General features: G+C 39.8%; 1 long non-coding RNA gene across 1 annotated transcript; it reads left to right on the top strand.

Moving 5' to 3' along the window:
* Positions 1–2,893: 2,893 nt before the first annotated feature.
* Positions 2,894–8,293, top strand: LOC116546345. Its single transcript, XR_004266680.1, has 4 exons — positions 2,894–3,107; positions 6,553–6,627; positions 7,094–7,230; positions 8,052–8,293. It is a non-coding gene; the product is annotated as an uncharacterized LOC116546345 (long non-coding RNA).
* Positions 8,294–9,233: the final 940 nt, after the last annotated feature.

Genomic DNA, 9,233 nt, shown 5'->3' with positions numbered 1-9,233 from the left:
TAATATGCAGTCCACATTCAGAGTTCCTGTTGTCCCAATGATGTTCTGTATAGCTAGTTTGATTCCCCCCAACCCAGGGCTTATGCATTGTGCTTAGTTGTCATATCTCTTAGTCTCTAATCTAGAACAATTGTTTAGCTTTTACTTTTTTTTTTTTTTTTTTTTTTTGAGATGGAGTCTTGCTCTGTCACCAGGCTGGAGTGCAGTGGCGCAATCTCGGCTCACTGCAACCTCCGCCTCCTGGGTTCAAGCGATTCTTCCGCTTCAGCCTCTGGAGTAGGTGGGACTACTGGCGCGTCCCACCACACCCGGCTAATTTTTGTATTTTTAGTAGAGGGGGTTTCATCATGGCCAGGATGGTCTCGATCTCTTGACCTCGTGATCTCCCCACCTCGGCCTCCCAAAGTGCTGGGATTACAGACGTGAGCCACCACGCGCGGCCTAGCTTTTATTTCTTTTTAGCGAGACTGGCTTTTGAAGAATTTAGGACTGCGAATATTCCTCAGTTTAGCCATGATTCTTTTCTCGTGGTTAGATTCCAGTTAAACATTTTTGGCAGGAATACGATATGGATGAATTTCCCCTCTCCTCCCCTCCTCTCCCCACCCTACCCCCCCCTACCCTACCCCGTTTTTTTTTTGCTCTCTTTTTTTTTTTTTTTTTTTTTTGAGACACAATCTGTCATTGCCCAGGCTGGATTGCAGTGGTGCCATCTCAGCTCACTGCAGCCTCTGCTTCCCGGGTTCAAGCGATCTTCTCACCTCAGCCTCCCAAAGTGGAGCTAGAACTTGCTTAGCTAGTTTGTTTGTTTTGTTTTGTTTTGTATTTTTAGAGATGGGGTTTCACTGTGTTGGCCAGGCTGGTCTAGAGCTCCTAGCCTGAAGTGATCCACCTTCCTCAGCCTCCCAAAGTGCTGGAATTACAGGTGTGAGCCTGGATGACATCTTTCTTAGTGCATCACATCAGTGCATGATAATCAGTTTGTATGATCCTTGGTGATATGAAATTTAGTCAATTGGTTAAGGTTGTAGCTGCCAAATCTCTCCATTGCAAAAGGTTCATTTTCCTTTTTATATGTAAGTCATCTGCTGGCTGAAGTTGAGATGTTGACAGTTCTGTTTTCCAGCAATCATTCACTCAGTGGCTGTAGTATCATTTGAGCCTTGCATGAACCAACTCTTACATTGGTAGCTTAAAAATAGTGATTTTTCAGGGCAGGGCACGGTGGCTCATGCCTTTAATCCCAGCACTTTGGAAGGCCCAGGAGAGTGGATCACTTGAGCTCAGGAGTTCGAGGCCAGACCGGGCAATATGATGAAGCTACCTCTCTGCTAAAAATACAAAAATTAGTCAGGCTTGGTGGTACATGCCTGTAATCCCAGCTATGCAGGAGGCTGAGGCAGGAGAACCGCTTGAATCTGGGAGGCAGAAAGGTTGCCCCACTGCACACCAACCTGGCGACAGAATGAGACTCAGTCTCAAAAAAAAAATTACGATTTTCTCTTTGTAAAATTTCTTCTTTATTTCTTGATGGATATTATTTTATAAAGAAGAGCTGTCCTTTCCTTATCTCTGTGCTCCATTTGTTTTTATCAATATGGATTTTCAAAAATCATTATATTATTGATTTCCGTCATTATTTCCTTTACTCCTCAAATTTACCCAGATTCAGTCAGTGGGAACCTGATCGAGCAGTTTCTCTGACCCTTTGCCATATCCCCATCAGTTTTTTTGGTTTCTTTGTTTTTTGTCCTTTCATAGTTTCTGGCACAGTAAGATGTTCTGTGATTACCTTTTACTTTACCTGCCTCAGTCCCAGAATCAGCCATTATCCTAAAGAGCTCCCTGGTTCCTTTCGGTGGGTAATGGCATTGACAAACTGTGATCTGGGCACAAGATGTCTTCATTGCCACATTAATACCTTTTGCTTCTAGGTCCTTTTAAGTGAACAGAGCTAGCAGTGAATATTTTTAAGCATATATGTATATATTTGTATACATATGAAGATTTAATACTGACTTCTGTAATTCTGACTTAACAGTATAGGTTCTTTTTTCCTTCATTTCATATTCGTATCTCCTTGAGAGCCCTGATTACTTACAACATCACTATATTTCAAAATATTTACACATTTGCAGAATAGTATACTATGCAAAAGTAGTTTCAGAATTACTACATAAATACCACTATCAACAGTGAATGTATTCTGTAATGTTTACCTTTTTTTGTAATTCTTTTTATCCTTAAAGTAGTTTTGTGATTCTTTTTATCCTTAGGGTATTTTGCACTGACAGTGTTCAGTTAGTGAGTTCAAAAATTATTTGGATTAATTTGTTTTATTTTCTGGGTGGTTTTATTATCTATTTACTATATAGATTCATTTGTTGATATTAGGATTCAATTTTAGGTTTTTTATGTCCCATTAATTGACAAGCTGACTTACATATTAGGAATTAAACGTTAACACAGTTCAAAACTCCAGTATATAAAATGATATACTCAGATGTCCCATCTCTTTCCCTATCCCCTCTCTCCTGTTTCCACTCATCTCCTGAAGGTAATCAGTTTCATTTCTTGGTTATTCTTCCTGTGTATCTTTTTGCAAAAATCGACAAATGAATCATCTGTGTATATGTAATGTATATATGTATATTCTTATTCCCTAATGTAAAACCTATTACCTTAGATGTATTCTTAAGCATGTAGCTTGTTTTCCTTAACATAGTCTCAGGATTTCTAAATCACGCCATATAAGTTGATAAAAGATCATCCATATTCCTTTTTTACGTCAGTATATAGTTTCATTTGTGAATATACTATACTTTATTCAGTCTTTTCTTTATAGAATGCAGGATGACTGTGGTATTTAGCTCTTATAAATAATGCAACAAAGAACAACCTGTGTATATGTTTTATTTTTTTCTTATTATTGGAATGTGTCCTCAGTAAATTCCTCAAAGAAGGCAGCTGATATCACATTATGTTCATAGCAATTAAAACTAGCACTCTATTTTCATTTTAGGAGACTTGAACACAGTGGCAGGGCTGGAAAAGAACTGAGTAATGCCAAAGAGGAACTTGAACTCATGGCTAAAAAAGAAAGTCAGGTGAGTTTTCTAGTCAAGTCTTAATTTTTAAATCCCTATTATTTTTTCTTTCAAAATAGTTTCTATTTAAAAGTGTATAATTCTCCAAGTAGAATACCTGAGTCCAAATGCCAGGTATGACCTTTTTCTTTTTAGGGAAATATATACGTTATTTTTTATATACATTATCTTAACAAGATGCTCCTGTTTTTATACTGGGACCATTAAAACTTACTAAGTGCTGGAAAAACACAACTCTCACTCCCCATTGCTAATTGGACTAAAACAACTAACTGTAAAGGCCGGGTGTGGTGGCTCACACCCGTAATCCTGACACTGGGAGGCTGAGGTGGGCAGATCACTTGAGGTCAGGAGTTGGAGACCAGCCTGGCCAATAAGGCAAAATCCCATCTCTACTAAAAATACAAAAATTAGCCGGCTATGGTGGCGGGTGCTTGTAATCCCAGCTACTCGGGAGGCTGAGGCAGGAGAATCACTTGAACCTGGGAGGCAGAAGTTGCAGTGAGCTGAGATCATGCCATCAGACTCCAGCCTAGGAAAGGAGCAAAACTCCGCCTCCAAAAATAATAATAATAGTAAATAACTAGTGTAAATAAGAAATACTGTGTGATTGCTGCTTAGAGTTATGACATTAGACCCATGAAATTAGTTTTAGAAACATGAAAGGAGAAACTTGAGTATAGTCAATGTTGAGTATTCATATGCAATGTACTGTGCTGGGTATTTAAATTAGCACTAATGCTTAAAACTCTATATGAAGTAAATGGTATCAGCCCCATTATTATAGATGAAGAAGCTGAAACACTGATTTCTCTTATAGAATGAGAGTGGAGAATAGTCGTGTAACTAATAAATGCCAAAGCTTTGATTCAAACTCCTGTCTTTTGTGACTTCACATAATTCCTAAGATTCATTTTTCCCATCTTATGCTTTAACTCTCTCGAGCATAGACTTTTCATCAGTTCTTTTACAAGACACCATTCAGCTTTAGAGATTCACACCCCCCATCTTTTCTATATATATTTTCTTTTTCTGTTCCTAGAACAGAAAAAGTCTGGTGTACCTACAGAGTCACGAGTGAGGAGTAAAATGGCTGATATTCAAGTTGGAAAAGCAGGCAGGAACCAGATCACTAGGTTTGTTAAAAGAATTAAATATAGACAGGAAATATGTGTTTCCTAAATATATACACAGCTAGTTGCATATTCAACTGTGATGTTGAGGAAATAGGACCACAGTGCAGAGTTAGAGACTTGTTTGTTGCACTGGCATCTCTTTTAGAAGATCAGTCAGTGTCGTGGCTTCCTAAATTAACTTCAGCTAGCTAGTCTAAATAGCTCCTTAGGTTTTTTCATACCTTTTGCCATAGCTAGATCTGTAATACGGAACCTGTGATTGTATTTGTGATGGAATTAACATATTTTATCTTTTGATTTTATTACCATATTTCTGCTTACAAACAGATTCATGTTTTTGACTCAGTTAGTTTTTAGGATATGAGAATGTGTGGCATTGAAGAAATACCAGTTTTTAAAATCCCCTAGTCTCCGTTACTTTCTGTGGTTCTACCTTAGCCGTTATCTGATTATTCATGGCAGGTATTTTAGTTTCCACATGCTCTTCTGTTTTTCTCACATATACCAAATCCAGAGTAATGTTACTTTTTGGTTCTGTCCTGTTTTCAGGATCATGAAATTCTAATGCCTATGAATGGGTGTTTTGAAGGGGTGATATTTAGCTATTGCTAACTTGCTTTAAAGGGTTTATTTAAAATAACTTGCCCTTACCATGAAGACTGTATTGATATGCAGCATCTGCTGGGAAGACATTATAGCCTCGTGGCTCTGAGTCAGCTTCCCCGAGTCCACATTCTAGATTTACCACTTACGAGCTAGCCCTGTGATTTTTGAACAAGTTCCTTAATTTTTCTCAATCACCTTGTCTGTAAATTGAAGAGTAGAAGTCACTTTATGTATAAATCAAAGAGGAGTTATCTCATAGGATTGTTGTGAGGATTCACTACTTCATTCATTAGCTGTATGGGAACCTTCTCTCAACTTGAGCTAGGGCTGGGGATAAGGTAGTGAATGAAATCAGCAAGATCTCTGGCTCTATGTAGTTAATTTCCACTGGGGAGATACAGACAATAAACAGATCGATATAGTTATAGATGATAGTAAGTGATATGAGGGAAACGATAGAAAGTAACATGGATGGAGGTCATCTTAAATAGGGTGGCCAAAGAAGGCTTCTCTGAGCAGATGACACGTAAGCTGGGACCTGAGGATCAGAGAAAGACAGCGCTGGGAAAGATATTTCAGGCAAAGGGAGTAGTAGCTGTAAAGGCCTAGAGTTAAGAGAAAGTCTGGTGTTCCTAGAACAGAAACAGTCGAGTGTACCTACAGAGTCGTGAGTGAGGAGTAAAATGGCAGATACTAAAGTGGGAAAAGCAGGCAGGAACCAGAGCACTGGTTTTGTTAAAAGAATTAACTATATACAAAGCATATGTTAGAGAGCCTGTGGCATAGTAAACGTTAGCAGGTGTGGATATTATCATGATTTTTTTTTTTTTTTTGAGACAGAGTCTTGCTCTGTCACCCAGGCGAGAGTGCAATGGCATGATCTCCACTGACGACAACCACCACCTCCCCGGTTCAAGTGATTCTCCTGCCTCAGCCTCCTGAGTAGCTGGGATTACTGGCATTCACCACCATGCCTGGCTAATCTTTATATTTTTAGTAGAGGCGAGGCTTCACCATTTGGGTCAGGCTGGTCTCGAACTCCTGACCGCATGATTCACCCACCTGGTCTTCTCAAGTGTTGGGATTACAGGCGTGAGCCATGGCGCCCAGCCTATGATGAGTTTTAATGAACTTTGTCATAACCAAGTATTTATCATTTTCTGTTGAGAACACTGAAAGTTGAGGGCATGTAGTGCTAGCCCTTGGCAGGATTCCTTCAGAGGTGGTGGCATGTTCTTCCATCTGGAGGCATGTACTGTTTGGTGATCTCTTGTGATGTTAGCAGCTTTTGGGGTTTGATGCCTAATCCATTAATTCATTAAGGGTTGCAAAATGGAGATATCCTAATGCTATCATTTTTTTCCTCTATTAGCTGAAGTACTTACATAAAAACTTTATCTCTTATTGCTTCTGCTAATGGTCACCATTCTTTTTCAGTATCATAATAAGCTTGTTAAACAAATTTGATGTGTTTTATGGTGCCAGTTATGGTGGAAGATGTCATTAAAAACAACTGTTACATCTTCCCATAAAACATTGTTTGTTTGTTACTATACTGCATGGATATTTTTATTTGATCTTGTAGAGCTCTGTTCTTATCTCGTTTTCTCTTGCATTACTGGCTGATACTGATAAGATTTGCAAAAGCATTTGTCTCTGTCTTGAAATGTAAACATGGCAGATATTGTTTCCTCTATTCACAGTTGGAACTTTCTGCTCTACAGTCCATGACGGCTGTGCAAGAAGAAGAGCTGCAGGTGCAGGAAGAAGAGTTTCAGGTGCGAGACGAGCTGCAGATGCAAGGAGAGCCGCAGGTGTGGGAGGAAGAGCTGCAGGTGGGGGAGGAAGAGCCACAGGTGGGGGAGGAAGAGCCACAGGTGGGGGAGGAAGAGCCGCAGGTGCAGAAGGAAGAGCCTCAGGTGCAAGAAGAGCTGCAGGTGCGGGAGGAAGGGCTGCAGGTGCAGGCTGCTGATATGGAGCCTCTGACCAGGAAAATACAGAGTAAAGAAGACCTCATGAAGGTCCTTCCAAAGTTTTTGCAGACCATTGGAAATGTTCACATCTCAGATTGCCTGTAGGGCATCTTCAGACAGTATTTGCACACAATGACTCCCTTGCCCGGTGCTTATCAATATCTTACTTGAAAGTATAGGCAGACTGTTTCAAGAACATTTGTCTGTGTTTGTCAACTGCATAAAACTTTGATTACTATTGTCATGTTTACACTTGCTTTTTGACTTCTAGGACCTGCAAATACAACTGATTTTCCTGAAGACATGCCAGCTGTGGAATGCCTGACCCAGGAAGTATTACTTCTTTGGGAAAAAGTTGCTTCAGTAGAATCCCAGGATCAAGAAATACCAGGAAACCAAAGACAACAGGTAAGTTATTGGAATATAGAGTCACTCTCTCACACACACACACACACACACACACACACACACACACACACACACACTCTCACTCTCTCTCTCTCTCTCTCTCTCTCTCTCTGTGTCCATATATATATATAGAGAGAGAGAGTCTCACTGTGTCACCCAAGCTGGAGTGCAGTGCTACAATCATGGCTCACTGCAGCCTCAAACTCATGGAGCTCAAGGAATCTTCCTGCCTCAGCCACCTGAGTAGCTGAAGCTGCAGGTGCATACCACTACACCCGACACAAACTTGTTTTTCTACTGTGAAATAAACCATGGTATTGGTTTTTCATAAATGTTATTTCATCAGGAAACTGCTCTGAAGTTTCCTACTTTGGTCATTAGCAGCTATAGATGCCTCTTTCTGACATGTGTGGTTCTGTAAAGAGCAGCAGTTCTTTTGGACACATACCAATAGTTATCCCTCACACTCATGTGTAAGTCACCTCCCTCTCAACTGAATCTTTCTCCTCTGGCTGCATTTAACCATGTTCAAATTTCTCCCAGTTGAAAAAAAAAGAGAAAGAAACCTCTGCTTTTGCCCCAACTTTCTTTGTAGCTACAGCCCATTTAACCTTTCTTTTCCAAAAGACTCACTTGCCTGTACTCTCTGTCTCCATTAGCATCTCTCTTACTAACTACTCACCCCACTCCATTCTGGCTTTCAACTCTACCTTCAACAAATCTCTGTTGGTTATACATGATCATAGCTCGTTATCTTTATAGCACTATTACACTCATAATGACAAACGTCTATGATTAATGAACATCTTTTTCTCCACTAGATAGTAGGCTTTCCCTTAGAACCTGGAATGGAGTCTTTCCCATGGAAAGTGCTCAATAAATATGTATTGAATGAATGAAGAATACTGGTAATTCCTATTATATGTGTTTCCCTCTTGCCTGTCCCGCTTCCCTCTTACTCCTTTCCCTTAGCTGCTTTCCTGTGCTTCTAGCTTCTCTCTTTTATTCTTTTTGCTCCTGTGTTTGAATTCCAACTTACAGGATTTTAAAGATTAAAAAAATAATATGATATTGATTTGAAAACTATGCAATACTATCAAAAACTTAAGTACTAACATAGCAGGCTTTTGAAATCATAGCACGTGCTAATGCATTTTCCTGCTTCTTGGGAAAACTATGCAATACTATCAAAAGCTTAAGTACCAACATAGCGGGCTTTTTAAGTCATAGTACGTGCTAATGCATTTTTTTGTTTCTCAGGGTTAACTGTGGCTTCATGTCTCACTGCGCCATTTGTGTATTGCTTCTTCTCTCTTCTTTTCGCAGTTGCTGCTGATGCTAGAAGGACTAGTAGATGAACAGAGTTGGCTCAGTGAGGACTTACAGCAGAGATGGCTCTCTAGCAGTCTGGTGAAGTTCCATGCCCATCGAGAGAGGTAGGAGAATGGCTATTTTTCCTTTTATTCTTTGTTGAAATTTTTATTTCTTTTACTATTCTTTTTATGCCTTTTCTTTTTCATTAAGTGCAGATGCTTATGATACTGAACAGAGAATAAAAACAGGGACAATGACTGGGGCTACCCACGTTGTCATTTGTTTTATGGATTGCTCTGAGCCTTGGTGTGGAAATCTTAAGTCAGAAATAGTGCCTGTTTCACACAGCGATTGCAGAGATCAAATGAGAAGACAGCTTTGGTGTCTAAAACAATGCCTTGCATATGGTCAACACTCAATATATGTTCCCTTCCTTTTGTGACCCATGTCCTGTTAAAGGCTGTTCTATTATAAAAGTAAGGCTACACCCTGTCTCTACTGAAAATATAAAAATTCACAGGGCATGGTAGTGTGTGCCTGTGGTCCCAGCTACTTGGAAGGCTGAGGCAGGAGAATCACTCGAACCCAGGAGGCGGAGGTTGCAGTGAGACAAGATTGTGCCACTGCTCTCCAGCCTGGTGACAGAGAGACTCCATCTCAAAAAAAAAAAAAAAAAAAAAAAAAAAAAA

The sequence above is a fragment of the Sapajus apella genome, unplaced genomic scaffold (assembly GCF_009761245.1).
Source record: "Sapajus apella isolate SASKATOON/1434 unplaced genomic scaffold, GSC_monkey_1.0 scaffold788, whole genome shotgun sequence".
In the NCBI taxonomy this organism is placed as follows: Eukaryota; Metazoa; Chordata; class Mammalia; order Primates; family Cebidae; genus Sapajus; species Sapajus apella.
This window is presented reverse-complemented; position numbering and strand designations above follow the sequence as displayed.